The sequence below is a fragment of the Sciurus vulgaris genome (assembly GCF_902686455.1).
Source record: "Sciurus vulgaris genome assembly, chromosome: 17".
NCBI lineage: Eukaryota > Metazoa > Chordata > Mammalia > Rodentia > Sciuridae > Sciurus > Sciurus vulgaris.
The window spans coordinates 2700179-2720395 of record NC_136478.1 but is presented as its reverse complement, the minus strand read 5'-3'; positions in this window follow the sequence as shown (position 1 = coordinate 2720395).

Sequence of the window (20217 nt, the reverse complement as noted above, 5' to 3'; positions counted from 1 at the left end):
ACCTGGGTCTGTCATTTCATTAAAAGACTAGACAGGTGAGGTGATGTGGTCAGCCGCAAAGTCACTTAGAACATGTTTTATAGTCCTGGGGCTTAAACCCAGGGTCTCTCCCATGCTGGGCAAACCCTCTGCCCCTGAGCTTCACCCCCACGGCTTCTCCTGTTTTATTTTGAGACAGGCTTTCTGGAGTCGCCTCTCCTGCTCCTGAACTTGCCATCCCCTGCCTCAGCATCCCCGGTAACTGGGATTATAGGTGTGGCCACTGTTCCAGGCTGACCGTGAAGGCGATTTATAAATGACCCTTCCCCTGCATCCCACGAACTCTCCTGTTCCCAGATTCTGGAACAAAATGTTTCAGAAACATTGTGTTTAAAAAAAAAAAAAAAATTAGACATTAAGCAAAAAGTAGAAATGTTTGGTCACCGACAATTTGACAAAGTGTGTATTTGGCATGGCATGCTTGACTCCCATGGAGAGACCGTCCCAGGCGGGCTGACGTGAGTGTGCGCGTGGAATTGCTGGGGCCTCATAAACGCCCTGCACCTGTAATACGCACCCCAAGGCTCAAGTTCATTGCTCAGCTCAAAGTCTAATGAGGTCTGGGACAGCTGCTGGAGGCAGGGGGAGGAGGGTGGAGCAAAGGGCAGCCGTCCCCGCCCTCCCTCCCTTCCTTTCTCCTTTCTCTCTGTTCTTTCTCTTTATTCTTCCAGTGGATTTGACTTCGCTGTTGGCCGATCGTTCTGCCTATCTTTTGTTCTGGTGAATGGCAGCCAGGATGTCCGTGCGCGAGCGTGTGCACCCAGCTGTGATTTGCACCAGCAGGAACTCGGCTTTGCTGGGCACTCGTGCCTGCAGAGGGGCTGCTTGGGAGCTGCGTGTCCCCTAGCACCGTTTGAGGCCTCTCTCCATGTGCTCCACCCTGTGCCCACAGAGATCAGCACCAATGCCACTGATGTTGGCAGCTGCGGTTCTGGTCCAACAGTCCAGCAGGGAAGCTCTGGGCTGGACTCAGTCCCGCCCTGTGCTGTGTTGACTTGAGACCCGACAACTGTGGCAGGGCCAGTCAGGAATGGTGAGCCAGAAACCTGCCTTGCATTAGCACAGAAAGGGCATGAAGAGCCCCAGCCATCAAGATAAGTGATGTTCTCATACGGTATCTGAAATAATCCGATGCACGCTATACTCTGTAGCCTGCACGACAGCAACATTTTAAACGGAGACGGGACCTGACCCAGCACCTGCCTGAGCTGCCTGAGCACCTTCCCTGACCCGGACCCTGTCTTCTGTTTTATTTTAAATTTAATATTTTATTCCTCGTGGAATTGTTTTTGCACAAAGTCAGATTTTCATCTTGCTGGCTGGGTTTGCTGGTGCCCCTTCCATGCCACCCCATGCGGCCTCCCTTACCAGTTTCGCCCTGCCCATGTCCCTCTCTGAACCTTACCTGCCTCCTCTAGAAGGCAGGACGATAATGCCACTCCCTGAGCTGTTTGATGGTGAGGTGACAAGAGGCCACAGGCCACTAGGTGCACGTGCTCACAAGCAAGGCTGAACCAACACACAGCCACATTGTGCACAGCATGTGAGCCCAAATCGAGGCCCGCCAGGCCTGCATGGAGATCCTGGTAGCCTCGGACACACACACACACACCCATCGCACGCCAGCACTCTGGGCGGCACCCCTGGTCCCAGCTCTGGCTTGTTCAGCTCTCCTGCAATGGCCTGGCAGCTGCAAAGACTCCCGCCCCTTGGGGGCGAATGGCCAGCCGCACCTCCTTCTAGTGCCTTCCGTGGGGAGCCCAGTCCTGGGAGCTCTTCCGCGAGCCTTGCGCCTGCCCTCCCGCGCCTGCGAAGGTGACTGGTGGCACGTCTGCATTTCGCTTGGGTCTCATTCCTGGCCAGCAAGCCCTGGGGCTTCTCAGATCCTGCCGCCTGGGAGCGAGTCTCCAGAACCCAGTCAACTAACAGCCCACAAACCTGCCCATCGTCCTTCCCCAGGGCATGTTGGACTACGACTCGGCTGGACAAGGAGACCAGCAGGGAGGGTGGGTGTGTTGACGTGTATGGACTTGGAACTGCCTGTGGCAGACGTGGGTAAATCGTTAGCTGCTCAGGCCCCGAACCAGCAGTCCAGTAGGGTCCCTCCGACCTCGGGCGACTGCTGTGTGTGTCTGTGGGTGTTGGGGCCACAGACACTGCCAGCAGCTCTTGCCGGGGCAGAGGGCAGGGCGGCTTTCCGAGGGGCCTGGCCGCATCTTTGGTAGAGGTCGCCTCTTCTGCCTGAGTCTTCCCACAAGAAGCAGGGGACCCCCGACGAGGTGCTCTCGACTGTAACCCTGAGCGCTTTCGGTGAAGCAGCAGAGGCTGATTTTCTGGCTCAGTCCATAGGGCCTGGGCTGCAGGAGCCAGGCAGAAACAGGAGCAGGGCTTCCTTTCTGGGTGATGGGAATGTCCAGGGACCAGCTGGGGACGCTGCAGCTGCTGTGTGAAATGCCAGGACTCCACTCTTCAAATGGTGGAGTCTCAGTAATGACCTCCACTGCCACAAAAGCTCTCGATTCTGCGGTAAAGTGGGCTCCAGACCGAGCTGCACGGTCTTCTCCTAGTGTCCGTCTGCAAGGTCACCGCTCTGGAGGAGTGTGGTGTCCACGGGGGTTGGAGCTGTGTTCTCCATCTGTCCCAACTGAGCCCAGAGGACTGACCATGAGCAGAGGGATTCGGCTGTGCTACCCTGAGGTTCCCTTGGGTTGAAAGACCACAGCCTTAAGACTGCACCTAAGTCCTACCATTTTCTCAAGCACCCTGCAGCTCTTAATTTCTCCTTAACACAAAGCTCTAGTCTGAGCCTCTAAGGCTACTTCTTCCAGAACCTTCCTTTCAATTAAAAAAACTTCTCTCTCTCCTTCCTATTCCTACTTATTGCATATACTATCTGAAGTATGTCACAGGAAATAGATGTTGGAAGCATCATATCACCAGTGAAGAGGAAGCATCAGGACGATATGAATTCAGAGAGAACACGAAGCCCTGCAGAGGCTGCTCAGCAGGAGGAAGCCCTGAAGCCCCGCACACCCGGAGCGGCTCTTGCATCTGGTACCCGGCTGCGTGTCCTGGCAGTTCACCCTGGAGGACACCCCTGCCACCCCCAGGGTTCCTGGGAGGCTGATAGAGGCTGAGAGCCTCTGTGGCCATGGGAAGTCCACAGGCCTGCAGCCCTGGCCAGATCCCCGGCCACCCCAGCCCAGGCTGCCTGCCCCGCTGCCCACCCTCGCAGGGCACCCGCCCGCACAGGATCGGCAGATGCGCAGCGGCCACAGTCCACTGCTGGGCACATGAAGCCCACCTTGCCGGCACTCGGCAGGGGCCATTTAGCAGCCCACGTGAGCAGGGCAGCCCGAAGGCGCTGGAGACCGGGAGGGTGTGAAGCGGCCTGGGGGTCCCGTGATTTCCAAGGAGGCGCCTTCACGGCCTGTCCACCCCGGGGCATCGCAGGCTCCCTTTCTCTTTATCTGCTGCTTCACGCCCGCAGCCGCCCTCCCTCCCGATCGCCCTCTGCCTTCCTCTCTCCCTCTCCCTGAGGAGGTCCAGCTGGAAGGAGCGGCTCGGGTGCAGGCGCTGCAGACAGGACTAAAGTAAACACGCTGGCCATCGGCAGGCAGCGAGCAGCCTCTGGACAGATGATGGTGGCGGCCGGGGGAGGACCACACACGCAAAGCCCCTCGGACCACACAGGCGTCCGCCTGCCTGCCTGCCTGCCTGCGCCACACGCCACCACACGTGCGGAGGCGCGCACAGGGCGCCCTGGCCTTGCCAGAGCCCGGGGTAAATGGAGACCCGTTTCTGAAACCCCATGCTTCAGGCCTGGGGCTGACCCTGCAGCTTCCCTGCCAGAGCCCCCTCCAGCCAGGTCCCCCAAGCAGTAGGGAGCAGCCCCAGGCCTGGACCCTGAGGGATGGGGGTGGGGTGTCCCTTCAACGCGGGGCTTCAGTTTCCACCCGAGCTGGCTCTCTGACTGCGCGTGAGTGCCCTCTCCACAGGTGTGCTTCAGCGTACTTCACTCTGGAGATCCTGATGTCCGCACCCCTCCTTGACCAGGATGAGGGTCGCCAGCTCTGTGTGGGGCGCAGCTGGGCCAGCACACCTGGGCTCTGCAGCACCTGGTTATTCTGAGCCAGCTCTTCACCCTCTCTGTGCCTCAGCTTCAGCTGCTCCAGAGTTGGAAGAGCAATGGGCCACCTGGTAAGGGGCCACTGCAGAGTTAAATGTGGCCTTGCCCATGGACTGGGCAGGCTACAAATGCTGGCCATGGCTGTTCATCAGGCTGACACCATTGAGTCCCAAAATAGTGCAAACCAGGTGCAGTGGTTCCCAGCTGAGGATCATGGGAGGCTGTCAGAAGGATTGCAAGTTTGAGGCCAGCCTCAGAAGCTCAGCCAGGCCCTAAGCAAATCAGTGAGGCCTCGTCTCAGAATAAAAAATAGAAACGGCTGGGGATGTGGCTCAGTGGTCAGGTGCCCTGGGCTCGACCTCCAGTACCCCCAATAAGAGGTCACCCCAACTGCAGGAGGGGTGGCGACTCCTTTCGGGCCTTCCCTTTGCATGTCCTCCAGCATCTGAATTTCCTGGGAGCTCCCGGGGACGTCCTGCCACCTGCCTGTGGTGGCGGCTTCTGACCTGGCTCAGAAAGCAGCTCCCCAGGAGAGCCCTGGCCACCCGCGCGGGCTGACACAGGGGAGCAGAGCCAGCAAGAGGTGCGGGCTGTCGCCTCCGCTGGTCAGCCCCCTCCCTAAAGATGTCCAGCACCCCAAGTGTGCTGGGAGTCCCCTCGGCCTCCCTAAAGAGGAGGGAGCCAGATACAGCCCTAACTGTGCCCAGGGGCTGGCAGGGTCTTGGCTGGAGGCCTGCTTGGAACGGGGCCGCCTCCACATGCTCACCTGGCCTACGGGGTGACGGGGGACACAGCACCAGGGGCAGGTCTCCATCCTGTGACACCCCAGACGGTGACTGCAGGTTGGCCTCAGGCTGCCCACGGCCCCTCTGCAGGGCTGTGCGGGTCTCAGCCCGGCTGGGCAGCCAGGCCCATCTATCTTCATTAGCGGGTTCGTGGGGGAGGTGAGCGGAGGGCTGTCGCAGCCGGGGAGCCTTGATGTGCTGGCAGCCGCTTTGAAGCCCCTCCAGGCTGCAGCTCTGCAGAAGAGGGTGCGGCGACGGCATCCCCGGAGGTCCGCACAATGGGGTCTTCAGTCCTGGGGCTGCAGGGGACGGGGGGACTGTGCCTTCCCCACGCCCTCCGTCTTGCTCATCGGTGGGGCCCATTTCAGCAGGGCCCGCCTGAGGCCTGGGCTGGAGGGCTCATCTGTGGGAGCCTCCCCTGCAGGAACAAGCAGACAGGGGGCAAGGAGACGAGCTGAGCCTCGTGGGATGGCCCGGTGGTCGGCAGGCGGGGGAGAGGCAGCCCCAGAGCCCCCTTAAGAACTATGTCACACTGCAATGCCATCTGTCACTCTGAGTTGCCCCGAGGCCTCCACCTGGTACCTGGCCTCCATTTTCTCATCTGGAAAGTGGGTGGGTAGATGGACCCAAGTCTGGAGCTGCCCAGAGGATGAGCTGGCCGCGCGTGCCACTCCGGCCGTGCACAGTGGGGCCTGGAGAAGCGGTGGCCGCAGGGACCACGACTGCAGAACCCTCGAACTGACCAGGTGTGGAGGCAGAAATAGGACGGAGAGGCTGCTGTCCGGGCACGGAGCAGACTCAGGTCCCCCTGGCGTCTTCCTGACACGCTGTCCTCAGGATGGTGTGGGTTGCCAGTGGACAGGGACACAAATAAGCCGGCCTTTCCCAGGAGGAGGGGCTGCCTGGGCCCTGCCGCTCAGAGACCCCAGGAAGGGGGACCACCCAGAGCGACGTGGGAAGGGGTTGGCAGCTGCGGGCGTGGCAAGCACTGGACTGTCTTAGGGAAGGACGCCTGGGTCCCCCGGACCACTTCCTGGCTCTGTCCTGCAAGAGGTGCAGTTGGGGCAGGCCGCACCCCTTCCCAGACCTTTGGTGTACCCATCCATAAAATAGGCCTCCTACCCTCAGGGCCGGGGCCGTGGAGGTGGAGTCAGAACGAGGAGGCAGACTCGGCCCCGCAGGTGGGCTGGAGGCCTGTCTTCATCTCCCTTTCCCCTTCTTTCTGTCCCTCAAAACCCTTTACTTAACCCACTAAGGTGTTCAGAGATGCCGGAAGTGACCGTCGAGCCCTTGGGCAGTGGGTCAGGGCTCCTCCCTCCTCAGGAAGCAGATTGGGCTGGCGGGATCAGTGGCAGCACTGTCCACACGCGACTCCGTCTTCCCAAAGCCAGGCACCCGGCCCGGGGGCTCAGAAGGTGAGCGTTGCCGTCGCAGGCACAGGGCAGCGGACCTCGTGTTTGCTGAGGGCTCGTCAACAGGACTCAGGGACTGTCCACCCCTTCACTGCGGGGGAGACTGAGGTCTGGGAAAGCCCAAAGCCCCTCCGGTGGGCTGCCCGGCTTGCCTTTCGCCCGCCCGGGGTGGCGTGGGACCTTCCCATTTCCCACCAGATGTTCCCGGGGAACAGACGGGCGAGACGCGCCAGGCTATAAAACAAATGCCGGCGCTCCAGCGGTCCCGCGCCCGCCGATCACATCTGCCTGTCAGGGCCCAGTGCAAGCATAACACAGACCTCCTCCCGCCCGCGGGGAAGGCGTTTCGACTCCCGCTGAGAAACACGGAGGTCGCGACCCGCGGCTTCCCCAGCTGCCCTTTCCTCGCCAGGGGGAAATCTGACAACAGACGTTATTTATGCAGCTTAATGCAACCCAGAGGCCATTGGCGCACCGCGGAGGAGGAGGGAGCCGCCCCACGGAGCCAGCCTCACCAGCGACTCTGCGCAGGTCGGGGACGGGGACAGGCCAGGCCGGGCGGGCAGAGAAGGGCTCTCTCAGGGGCACCTCCCTGCTGGACGCGGCAGCAAAGCCGAGCCAGTCCCGCGGGTCTCTGGCCGGTCTTCTGGGGGCAGGGGACAGGACCGTGTCCCCCTGCCCGCCCCTCTGGCTCAGGCCAGGGAAGGCTCCCTGCAGCCAGCGCCCGTTTCCCTGTGACACCCAAGATTTGGGTCCTCCCCGAGGGCAGAGCTCTGTCGGTTTAAAAGCTTAGGGCAGATTTCCCGGAGCTCACCCTGCCCGAGGACTCCAGCCAGGTGAGCGGAGCCACGGGGGTAGCAGAGGTGCCGACTGGCTTTTGTCACGTTACCGAGCCGAGCTCTGCAGCCCTGCTGTGCCCTGTGGCCTCCCACTCATGCATCTGCGTCCCTGGCAGGTCCTTTGACCTCCCCGCTCACTGGTAAAGTGGGAATCAGAGTAGAGGTTTCGCATCCCCAAGAGTGGGCCTGCGAGAGGCCACCAAGTTTCAGGCGGGTGCTCCCCTCTCCTGCATAGCCACAGGCCAGCGCGCCGCCATCTGGGCTGGAATCCCAGCTCTGGCCTCTGCCTGCTGTATGACCTTGGGCCAGCTGACCTCTCTGTGCGCCTGGTTGGTTTCCTCATCCGTAGTTTGTGTTGACAATTGTGAAGATGGCCATGCCGAGCGTGCAAAGCCTGCAGGCTGGTGGGGCTGGCCGCATACCCCTCAGGCGGGGCGCAGAGACCCTCATCTAAAGTCACTTGGAAGTACTTGCTGTGCAAACAACAGCCCGGCAAATCCACGGTCATAAAAATGGGGGGGGGGGCTAAGGACTTATTCTAATAAATACTAAGCAGCTTTAACATGTCACTGTGTTTGTGATTTCTCACGTTCCCTGTTCTTGTCAGTCATTTCAGGGCAAATTTTATTCTCAGGCCCCCAGAGTTTACACGACTCTCATTGACAATATTCATTGTGCAAACAGCAGCGTGTCAGAAGCAACGGTCCCTAAAAGAAAAACACCTCTTTCCAGAGCAGGGAGAGGTCTGGCCTCTTCTCATAAAGCAGCCCGGGAGCTCACCTTGGGTCACAGCTGAGACCATGCTGCATGGCGGCCAGGGCACTGGGAGGCCAAGACCCAGCCACAGATTGGTGCCTGTGTGGTGTGGACTCACGGTCCTCAGGAGACCAGGGGCCCCAGGCCTTGGGGCTGCACTGCACACTGCTGTCCAGTGCCCTCTGCGCTGGGCTGGGCCCTGATGGCCGACCGCTCACGTTACTCACGCAGGCCACGGGCGGTTCTGCAGGCCAATCGCGAACGCCCGAGCTCCTGTGGAGCCCAGCCCCGCGCAGGCAGCGATGCCCCGTGTGTTGGCGGAAATGCCCTCTGGACGTAGGAAAACCAGCGAACGCCCGAGGTTGGGTGAACAAGCCCAGAGGGATGGGCCTCGGGGACGCCGCTCTCCCGAGCCTCTGGGAGCATCTAAGCCGCGTTACAGGTAACGAGGACCTAACTCCAGTGGCTCTGGAAGGCAGAGGCCCATCTGCGCTCACGCACCCTTCGCCTCCTCTGGAGCCCTGGATGACTGGGCACTGGACTCCACTCCCTGCCCAGCGGGGACTTGAGGAGCACAGGGCCTGGGCGCCAGCCCTGGGCTGGAGAGCTGAGGTTTCCTCTTGACCAGTCGGGTTTATCAGTGGTGTGGGGTGGCAGGGAGCGGTCCTGACTGGTGTCCCCGGGGGGCTAATGCGGCAGTCTTAGTTCTGACGACGATGTCCTGAGAAAGGACTCAGGGACAACATGGCGGGTCTGCTTCCTCCTGCCTCTGCGGCTGCCTCTCTGCCAGCACCCCCACTCCTCTGTCTGTCTGTCCCTCCCTCTCCAGGGGCCCAGGGGCCTGGCTCACACTCTTGCCCCGGCACCCAGCGCCCAGGCCTGCAGCCTGCTCCTGGGAAATCAGTCCATGTGCTGCAAGCGGCCAGGTCCCCGGCTCTGGCCCAGGGGGACAGTCCCCCGCCTGCTCTCAGTGCTGGCTCTGCTTCCTGTTTACTGCTGAGAGTAGCTGGGGATTGTGGGGTCTGCGTCCAGCCTGCAGTCCAGGCCAGCCGGCCACTCAGGCGCTATCATCTTATCAGTCCAGAGGGCCGAGGCTCTGCCATCCATCAGCTGTCTTCTGAGGTAATTGCCAGGTCTCTGTCCTGGAAGGTCATCTTATTAGGGGGACCAGGTCCTGATGGGGAAGCTAGCGGATTTCTGCAGAGCTCAGCTAGCTGTAACTTCCTTTTTTCAAAGTTAAAGAACATGTGGGATTTTATAATGCAAAATAATTAATATTCCTCATAAAACATCCCCCCAAATCATCAAAGTAGAAAGAAAAAAATAATCGTCCAAAACCGTATTCCTCAGAAATAATATTTTGGTAATGTTTTATTAAATATCTCTCTATGCAAATCATACCCAGAGAGACCAAAGCATAGTATTTTTCACCCAAAAATGGGGTTGTGTGCTACATGCTGCTGTTGGTTAAATTATTTTTAACCTGATGATGTGGCAGGATTGTGTTTTAGTGTCAGCAAATATAGATCGACATTACCTGTACATAGCTGTATGATATTCCACCATCCCCAGCCCTCAACTGTTTCTGAGTTTGCGACCACACACTATGAACAGCACCACAATGAACATCTACTGCACGTTTGTCTGAATATTTCCTTGGTTCCTTTCCTAGACTTGGGGAGCTGGAGCATGGGGCAGTCATGTGTCAAATGACAATGCCTCTGAGTCAACCATCTGCTGACAAGGATGTGCCATCATCCTCCCACAGACGCCCTGCACTGCGTTCCAGTGCCAGGCCTATGTCACACCCCAAGCTGCTCAGTCCTTTCAAGGGGTCAATACAACAGGGAGACACTGGTCTCCTGTGCTTGGGCTTTAGACTTTAAAAAGGTACTTTGCACATGCTCATTTGGCATTCATGCACCTGTGAACTGGCTCAGCTACTGCAAAGGTCTTTAATGGTCAATATGTCCAATCAGTGTCCCACACCTTCATCCACCTGTATACCCATCTACACACATCCATCCATTTTCCATCCACCCATCCACCCATCCATCCATCCATCCCCCCACCCAACCATCCATTCACCCACCCATCCATCCATCCATCCATCCAACCACCCACCCATCCATCCAACCACCCACCCATCCATCCATCCATCCATCCATCCACCCATTCACCCATCCATCCATCCATCCACCCACCCATCCACCCACCCACCCATCCATCCATCCATCCAACCACCCACCCATCCATCCATCCACCCATCCACCCACCCACCCATCCATCCATCCATCCAACCACCCACCCATCCATCCATCCACCCATTCACCCATCCATCCATCCATCCACCCATTCACCCATCCATCCATCCATCCACCCACCCAACCATCAAACCACCTACCCATCCATCCATCCATCCACACACCCACCCACCCACCCACCCATCCATCCAACCATCCATCCACCCATCCATCCATCCATCCACCCACCCAACCATCAAACCACCCACCCATCCATCTATCCATCCACCCACCCACCCACCCACCCATCCATCCAACCATCCATCCATCCATCCATCCATCCACCCACCCACCCACCCATCCACCCACCCACCATCCATCCACCCAACCACCCACCCATCCACCCATCCACTCATCTACCCATCCACCCATCCACTCATCCATCCATCCACCCATCCATCCACTCATCCATCCACCCATCCATCCATCCACCCATCCATCCACTCATCCATCCATCCATCCATCCACCCACCCACCCACCCACCCATCCATCCAACCATCCATCCATCCATCCATCCATCCATCCATCCACCCACCCACCCACCCATCCACCCACCCACCATCCATCCACCCAACCACCCACCCATCCACCCATCCACTCATCTACCCATCCACCCATCCACTCATCTACCCATCCACCCATCCACTCATCCATCCATCCACCCATCCATCCACTCATCCATCCATCCATCCATCCATCCACCCACCCATCCATCCATCCACCCAACCACCCACCCATCCACCCATCCACTCATCTACCCATCCACCCATCCACTCATCCATCCATCCACCCATCCATCCACTCATCCATCCACCCATCCATCCATCCACCCATCCGTCCATCCACTCATCCATCCACCCATCCATCCATCCATCCACCCATCCATCCATCCACCCATCCATCCACCCACCCACCCATCCATCCATCCATCCATCCATCCACCCATCCACTCATCCACTCATCCACCCATCCACCCATCCATCCATCCATCCACCACCCACCCATCCATCCATCCACCCATCCATCATCCACCCATCCACTCATCCACCCATCCACCCATCCACTCATCCATCCATCCACCCATCCATCCACTCATCCATCCACCCATCCATCCATCCACCCATCCATCCATCCACTCATCCATCCATCCATCCACTCATCCATCCACCCATCCATCCATCCACCCATCCATCCATCCACCCATCCATCCACCCACCCACCCATCCATCCATCCATCCATCCACCCATCCACCCATCCACCCATCCACTCATCCATCCATCCACCCATCCATCCACTCATCCATCCATCCACCCACCCATCCATCCATCCACCCACCCATCCATCCACCCACCCATCCATCCTCCATCCATCCATCCATCCATCCATCCAATACTTGAATCAGCTCAACTCGTTCTTCCAGGAGAGCTTGACCAGGTCTAGATGCGGGGTCGCTCCTGAGGTTGTCTCAGTGCCTCCTGCTCTAATTGATCATCCTTTAGAAAACTGGAAAGCCACTCTGGTCCTGGAGCCACACAGAGCGCTTTGGTGGATCGTCTCAAGCTTCAAACAATGCTCAAAGTGCAGATTACTATTTCCACCTTGGTCTCATTGAGGCCGCTGGATGCAGTCAGGCTAAGTGACTGCCAAGGGACACAAGGTATAAAGAAACGACAGGGATCAGAGCACTCGCTGCATGCACAGGGGAGTTCAACTCCCAGTTCAACTCCCAGCACCACAAAAACAGGCAGCAGTGGCAGCAGCTTCCTGAGCACAAGGAAGCCTATGCACTTACAGAGGGAGCACAGCCGGGGAGGGAGCACAGCTGGGGAGGGAGTGCAGGGAGAGCTCTCAGACTGGATTCCCCTGGAGACCTCTCCTTCAGAGCAAACAGGGCCACCGTGAGGACATTGGTTGAGGGTGGCCTTTGTGCAAGAGTCACACTGATCCTGGACACAAGGCCCAGTCCAGCCTCAAAGATGTCCCAGTGACCTGGGGCCACTGACCCTTGGCTCCTGGCTCACAAGTTATATGAGGGAAAAAGAAGAAAGAAAAACTCTAAAATAACTGAAATAGACCCTAAATTTGTCCAAATCACCCACCTTGATGTCTTCCCACTAAGGGCCAATTTTAGAGATAAGATTTTCTATGTGCAGAAATGCCCTTCAGCAAACCAGGACAATTTGTAATGGCCCCCTTGCCCTCCTTGGCTCTGCCTTTCTAATGACCTGCTACCCTGTTTCCCAGCTACCCATCCAGGCCTTAAGTTATTCTTGAAATCTTCTTTCCTGGGTGTCTTGTCCTCAGATCTCTGAAGGACAGACTCTAGGATCAGTCAGTCCCACTTTAGTATGAATTAGCCCACAAATAATTGAACTCTGCCGTGGGCGTGTGCTTTTTTTTAAGGGAGCCCATTCACCCGTGAAATGAACGCTTGTGATTTGGACACGAGACTTCTCAGCTCCATGGAACCTTACACTGGGTCTCGCCCTCCCTTCCTGTACCACTCACCTTTCTTGGGTACTTGCCTCCAGAGGTAGAGAGAACAGGTTCAGCTGTGGGCTGTTTCCCATCTGAGGAAGACTGGCCACAGAAATACAGCCTTCCATTTTGTTTCAAAGTCAAAAAGCACTAATAAAACGAGAGGGTGCTCTGTGATCCCTCTGCATGAAGTGCTGCCCTGCAGCCCGGACTTCGGGGGAGGGGCAGAGCTTCCTCTGGGATGGGGGCTGCTGGCTGGGTCCCCAGGGCCGGCACACTGAGCCTGAGTCTCACATGCCAAGGCCCTTGAGCAAAGGTTACCCGAGGCCTATTCCAGGTTCAGGCGGAAAAAGAAGCTGCGCTTGGCAAGGAAGCGCAGGGAGGGGCGTCTCTGCCGGCCGAGGAGAGCTGTGACTCAGTGCGTTTTTCTTTTGACATTTACAGCCCTAAAAAATGACTGCAGCTTCCTCCAGGGCTGGGCCAGAGGCTGAAGAATGACCTTCCATGCGGGTGTCCACTGCCAGCTCAGGGGAGGCCCTTGAGTGAGCTGGGTGTGCCCTGCCCCTTGGACCAGGCTGCAATTCAAAGGGCCACTTGGGGAACAACTGGGAGGAGCCGGGGCGGCCAGGACCCCGGGAGGGAGGGGACACTGCCCACCATCCGGGTAACTCTGCAGAAACTTCCGAAGGAATTTACCACGCACGTCATTGACCACAAGACTCGGACTCACTCTTAAGGATCGCCTGGAACCTTCCTCCGCGCGCCCGGTCACTACTGGTCATGTGCCCTCGCAGCGACTGAGCGTTTAGAAAGACAGCTTGTCATCGCCCTTGCCTTCGGCTAGGAGCCTGCATTAGTCTTCGGAGGAAACCTGGGGGAATATAAAAAGGGAAACGGGTTTTCCACAGAAGTGGCCGCGAGGCCATGATCAACTCTGGAGAACTTCTGATCGAGTTCTCCGTGGATGCGGGTGCGCATGCGGGGGCGCAACCAGCCAGGAGCAGGTTGAGTGGGATAGCCGCTCTGGATCTGTAACTTGTGAGTTCCTGAAATTAGGCGAAAAATCTTAAGAGCTTTTTTATTGCTCAAGCACCTAATTCCTGGTAGATTCCAAAGATGCCCTGTGGTGAGCCGGGGAAGGAGACCTGCGGCTGGGGCCTGTGGCCTTAGGAGCCGCAGTGGCAGCTGCTGGGCGCTGCCCGAGCCCACTTGCAGGCCACCCGGAGCCCACACCACTGCGGGGCTTGCTGGCCCTCCATCCCTTAGGGAGACCCCCGGGTCCCAGGCTCCAGGCTTCACTTGGTCAGCCCCCGTGCCCAGCCTCAAGCCATGCCAGGTCCTCTGGGAAGGAAGAGGCAGAAACACCAGCTATTTCCAGGACCAACCGTGACGTGCAGCAGGGAAAACTTGGCTGAAGTTGAGGGACCATCGAATCCTTCCTGAAGCTCGAGACTTGGAATGTCTTCAAAGAAGCAACGGCCAAACGAGAGGCGCGGTCAGGCCTCTGAGGGGTCAGGTCTGCAGACGGGTTTGACCCACTTAGGAGAAGGAGAAGCGGCACCGCGGTTTGGTCGGGACACGTCCGGCTGCCCGGTTCTCGGGTTTTGCGCCCCAGGCTGCGTGATGGGCTCGTCAGAGTAGTGCTGCCTCCGGCCCCTGGCCGCTCACTCCTTTCTGGCGCTGGTGCTGGGCGTCCTGGCTGACCGCGCTCTCAGACACCCTCCGCGCATCCTGTGTCTTCATCCGCAGGACAGGGGGCGGCTGCAGAGCTGCTGTGGCCCCCGAGCATGGCTGTGCTGGGGGCGTTCTGCACCCGAGCTCTGTCTGGCCCAGGGTTTTGTGGGTCTCAGCAGATCCCAGAAGCCCACCGAGCTCCCAAGGATTATTCTGGCCTGAGCCTTTAGGAGGAATGGGTGAAAGGAATAACGGCCAGACTAGCATTACCGAGAGTTTGGGGTCACTTGCCACATTTTATACACTGGCTTAATTGTCCAGGCAAAAGAAAAGGGACACATACCAACAACAACCGCCCATCTCCATACGGCTGGGACAGCTGGAGAGTGCAGGAGGATCTGAGCGACCTGGAAGAAACCTTCTCTAGCAGGGCTGCACTCGGCACTAGGCCCGTCAGGTGCCCCGGGAAAAGCACGCCACAGCTCTCTGGAGAGAGGGTGTGAGGAAGCTGCTCACGCTTCCGAGTCCTGGAGAGCCTGTGCACGGCAGGGCTGAGAAGGCTCTGAGAAGTCCCGCAAGGAAGAAGCTGGGCTCAGAACCAGACTCTCCTGCTCGCGGGAAAGGATTCACACTTCTAAGAAGGCTGACTGAAGAATGACCTCAAATACCCACTCAAGTCACCGATGAAGCCCGGCGGGCACAGGAGTGGTCAGCCCTGTGTGGCTGAGTGCAGCCTGTGGCCCTTGCCGAGCCCGGGGCAGGTAGGGAGCCTGGTGCATGATTGGGAGGCTTCGGCCGCCTCTTAAAGCAGTTTGTGGGACTGTGACTCACACACCACACAGTTCACGCGCCAGCGTGTGCAAGCCATGGCTCTTGGCAGGTTCACAGGGCTGTACGGCCCTCGCTGGAACATTTTTGTCACTTCCAAAAGGAACCCCTGCAGCTGGCGAGCATCACCACCCCAGCCCTGGCACCCACTGATCGGCTCCCTGTCTGCGGACCTGCTCCTGCAGGTGCTGGCGTGGATGGGACGGTGGCTTGTGGTCCTCTGTGGTCTCCTTCCCCTGCACAGCATCGAGTTCACCTGTGTGTCGGATGTCGGCACTGCAGTCCTCTCTGTATGTGACCATGGTCCTCGGCGTGGCATCTGAGGCAGGGACAGCCCACCTGGTCCCCACCCCAAGTGCATGGCTTCGGGACTGTTTCCCCCCTGGGCCGTGGTGGGCGGGGCTGCTGCCCACGTCCCTGTGCGGTTTCCCTGGGTGCTCCCTGTGCTCCTCCAGGGAGCGGACCTGCTGGTCCCGGGAGTTGGTGGCTCCAGGTCCCAGTGAGCTCTGGGTTCCAAGAGGCAGCTTTGGGATGCAGACAGGCGCAGAGAGCTCCTGTCTCCACCAGCTGCTATGTGAAGCACCTCACTCTCCTCTGCAAAATGGGCACACAGCGGAACCTGCCCCCCGGGCGTGGGGCCGACAGCTTGCTCCCTGCTGTCAGTCAGGGCTGCTGTTCCCATGTCCGAAAGCCCGATCTGAGCCAGAGCACCACTCAGAAAGGACTCCACCACGGTGGCCACGAAGCCGGGGCCGTGATGATAGCCCAGGCTTGGGTACCACCCTGAGGCCACTGGAGACAAAGTGTGGGGTTGGCCTCGATGTCATCAAAGAGAATTGCATGTGCAAACTAGCAGGTTGCAGTTAACATAAACTCTGGAAACCATGAGGAAATTAAGGAGATCACTTTAAATTAAATATCTGAAGCAGACATGTGCTCCAAATGTGATAAGACAGCTATGGCACATTAAGTCAGTGCTGATCGGTAATTAAAAGCGGGTTTCTGCAGGCTTGGCTGCCAGGAGGGAGCCCGAGTCTTCATGCGGGAGCTGATAGTCCTCAGGAAGTTTGGTTTTAATAACCCTGGGCCCCGTTTGCTCTGCACTTGGCAGTAACGCTGCTATTCTTGCCGCGGAATCACATTCACTTGCACAGGCCCAGGATACACCCCGGGATCCACCTGGCCAGAGTTGACACCCCAAGTGGGACCCGCTGTGGGAACCGTGTGTGGCCTCTTGAGCACCAGGGCTGGAGGGGCGGGGGCCACAGCTCTCAGAGGACGCACTCTGGTCCCCACTGGGCTGGGTGCCCCGGGTCCTCCTCCGCCTCCTGCCTGCCTTGCTTCCTCCCAGCCCCTCCCCCTCCCCCTGCAGCTTTCTCTTGTCCCCGCTCTGCTTTCCCACCTGTCAGGGGCTCTTCTCTCTCTCCCTCCCCCTCCCCAGCATTCCAAACCACTCGTGTTGAAGGACTTGTTACCCCTGCCTCCCTGGACCTGTGTCCCCGCTGCCAGGGTTTCCTGAGCCTTGTGGGCCGGGGTGCTTGCAGCTGAGGCCCTGGGGTCCCTGAGGAGTGTGGCCTTCCCCTTAAGTGCCAGTTTTACCTTCAACCAGCGAGAAGCCACTTGTCCTTTGACGCGACTTTACCTGTCTGCAACTGTGACCCTGCTCAAGAGCGTCCCAGAACAGACTCCACAAGTCCCCACGTACAAACGACGCCCTGACGGCCTTGGGACCCTGTCCTGGAGCTGGGGCACGAGAGCCCTGGCGGGCGGTCCTGGAGGGGCGTGTTCCGGGCTGGCCCTGGGGGCTCTGCCAAAAGCCCCCATCCCCGGACCCAGGCCTCTTCCCACACACAGGCTCAGGTGGAGAAGCAGCAGAGCCCTGTGAGATCGGGGCGCCTGGGCCTGGAGCATCACCCAGGGGCTAGCTGCCCCCCAGCGGGGAGCGTCCAGGGAAACTGCTTAGCGGGCTGCAGACGCCTGCAGAAGCCACCCACGATTCCTGCTTAGAGCCGAAGGGGCTGCTGCCCCCCACTCCCCAGGTGGGCAGAGGAGGGGTGGAAGCAGGAGGGGCCACGTGTCCCCCAGGCTCTGTCTCCCATTGCTTCTTTCTGTTTGTCTCCACCTGCGTGTCATCTGGGGGTGTCTCCCTGTTTCTGCTTCGTCCCGTCTTCCCTCCCCTCTGTCTTCCATGCCCTCTCTGGTCCACGGCATCACGATTAGGTTTTATAGCTAAGATCCCGTGTTCTCCAGCCCAGGCTGATGGCACGCTGACCCCGGACCAGGGCTAAGGTGACCAGGCTGCTTCTGGAAGCAGTGAACCTCGGACAGCCCTCGCTTTGGCCCTGGCCGACTCCGTCCCACCAAAAATACACAGACCGCTCACTCACAGAACATGGTAAAGGCAGAAGACCAAGCTGGCTACTTCTAGAAATTGCTTCTTCGGGATGCTCTGCGCACAGCGGAGCTCAGATATGTGGGCTGCGGATGTGCTGGACGCCGCAGGAAGTTGACTTGCGAAACTCCAAGGGCAGGTGGATAGTGCTGCCTGCAGGGCTCCCCGTGCCTCCCGGGCCGCGTTCTATGGAGAGGGTGCATGGACCCCGTGGCTGTGGGAGGTGGAAGCTCCGGGGATCCTGTGGACACCCAGCGTCCCAGCACCTGGTCCCACCATATGTGGTCGAAGTTAAACAATGACCACAGTGGCTGGGAAGGCCCCAGACACCATACGCCGTCTCTGCCGACGCAGGCACGGGGACAGCTGCTGGGGGAGCCCCCTCCTGGTCCCGCAGGGTCTTGGACGCCGCCACTTTGGGGGCTGTGGAGTCCCGTCGCCCTGCTGCTCGCCACTGACCTTCCCAGCAGGGTGACTGCCTGGTGTCTCCTCAGGACGCGGAGACTCAGGCCCGGGAAGTTTGCACTAACAGGCCCAGAATCCACCACGTGAGGTCCCGTCCGGGCTGGCGGTCGGGGCGGGTTGATTTCCTTGGTGAGCACGTGCTCTCTTTCCGGACGATTGGCACATGCCTGGCAACGAGCAGAGTGGGGCACAGGCCCCTTGGCCAGCACACCCGAGGCGTCTGCCCTGGAGCAAGCTGCTCAGAGCCGCTGCGGGAGAGCCTTCCCGCTGGCTTTGCTGGGTGCCTGCCGCTCTCCCTCTGGACCGTGCCACCGCACCTGGACTCTGACACGCTCTGGGCTGTTCCCTGGATTGGGGGACACACGGGAGCTGTCCAGGGGCTGCCCCGGGGCCATCCGGGAGGAGCGAGCAGGAGTGTCAGGAAGGCTTTCAAGAGCTGGTGGGTGGCCCGGAGTCAGGACAGCCATCCACAGGGCGAGAGGGAGCCCAGGAGGGGAGGGCGTGCACTTCCAAGGGAGACCACCCAAGGGACAGCAGAGTGATGGGCCAGGCAGCAGGGAAGGACGCTCAGAGCTGGCACCAGGCTTGGAAAAGCCATTTCCACTGGGTGTCCATGGGCATCAAGGGCATTGCTGAACATCAGGACATCACTGGGCACCATGGACAGCTAGGGCCACCATGGACAGCTAGGGCCATCATGGACACCTAGGGCCACCATGGACACCTAGGGCCACCATGGTCACCTAGGGCCATCATGGACAGCTAGGGCCACCATGGACACCTAGGGCCACCATGGACATGGCTGGAAACGAGGCCGTCATGGGCATCATGGGCATCCCGGGTGTCACTGGGCACCGTGTGCCTCATTTCAACGGCAGGCAGCTCCTGGCTGTGAGCAGGAGGTCTGCCCAGGAGAGAGGGAGTCTCTGGTTCAGCTTGGGCCTGTCTGGAGACGGGGCTGCTATTGCTCACAGGGAGGAGAAATGGAAGGAGCTGCTGTGCAGAAAGGGGTCAGGAGGCCCCAGGAGACCCCAGGATACAAGCTTATTGGGAAGGGATGTCCCCCAAGCCCCGGGTGTCGGGACCACAGCATAGGGCAGAGGCTTGTTTCCCCTGCCAGATGCCCAGCTCCTGGGGCTGCCAGAGCACAGGACCCGGAGCCCTGCCCCACCTCCACAAGGGCCAGCATCCCCAAGAGCCCAGGGAAAGCCCAGGTGGCCTGCTGCCACCTGACAAGCCGCGGGCCCAGCCCCTCCCAGGGGAGACCCCGCAGTTCCTTGACTTGGAAGGACACCAGCCAGCTGTCCGGCCACACCCGGCACAGGCCTGGCGCTCAGGAGGTGCCACATCACCTGTACTGGCCCAGGCTGTCCCGGCTCAGAACGGGCTGTCCACGGAGGTGCCTGCAGCCGACTCCTTCCCTCGCAGCATCCTGCGCATCTGTCTGGGCCCGAGGACGCCCTGCCCTCCCTTTTACTTCCTTGCCACAGCTCTGTGGTACGGAATGACTAAGGGCTCTGTCTTCTGGTGACACAATTCCTGTATGAGGGGAATCACAGAGGTCTCCCGGCTGCTCTGGAGTCCACCTTTCAGGTCATTGCGTCGTGTCAATGGCTCTTGGCCTTTAAGTATGTTTGAGTTCTCTGTCCCTCGTTGTTCCCAAACAGGCTAGCGCATCCTTAAACTAAAGTGGACCAGACGCTCTGGAGGCAGGAGGATTCCAAAGCAGCAAAGGCATTGAGGATGAGGGCAGTTGGCACCAGGCACCTGGGCACCCGGGCATGGGCACCACCTAAGCAAACCCCTGAGGCACACGGGGGGCAGGGGAGGAGAGTGAAGGCGAGACACACCTGCCCCTCCCTCTCCGTCAGCTGTCACCACTGCAGCTGGCAGGGCTGAGAACACAGGACCCCAAGGGCGTGAGGGTGCCCAGCAGCGCTGCCCCAGATCAGTGCCAGGAGAGGCCAGGCAGGGACTCCTGACCTTGGCTACCAACGGGGTTCAACGCTGAGCTTCCTGGAGCCACAGAAGATATGGCGAGGTGGGCGTGCGGCAGCCCTCGTGTGTGAAGGACTTGCAGCCCAAAGCTGTGGACAGGATCTGTGCGTGTTCACC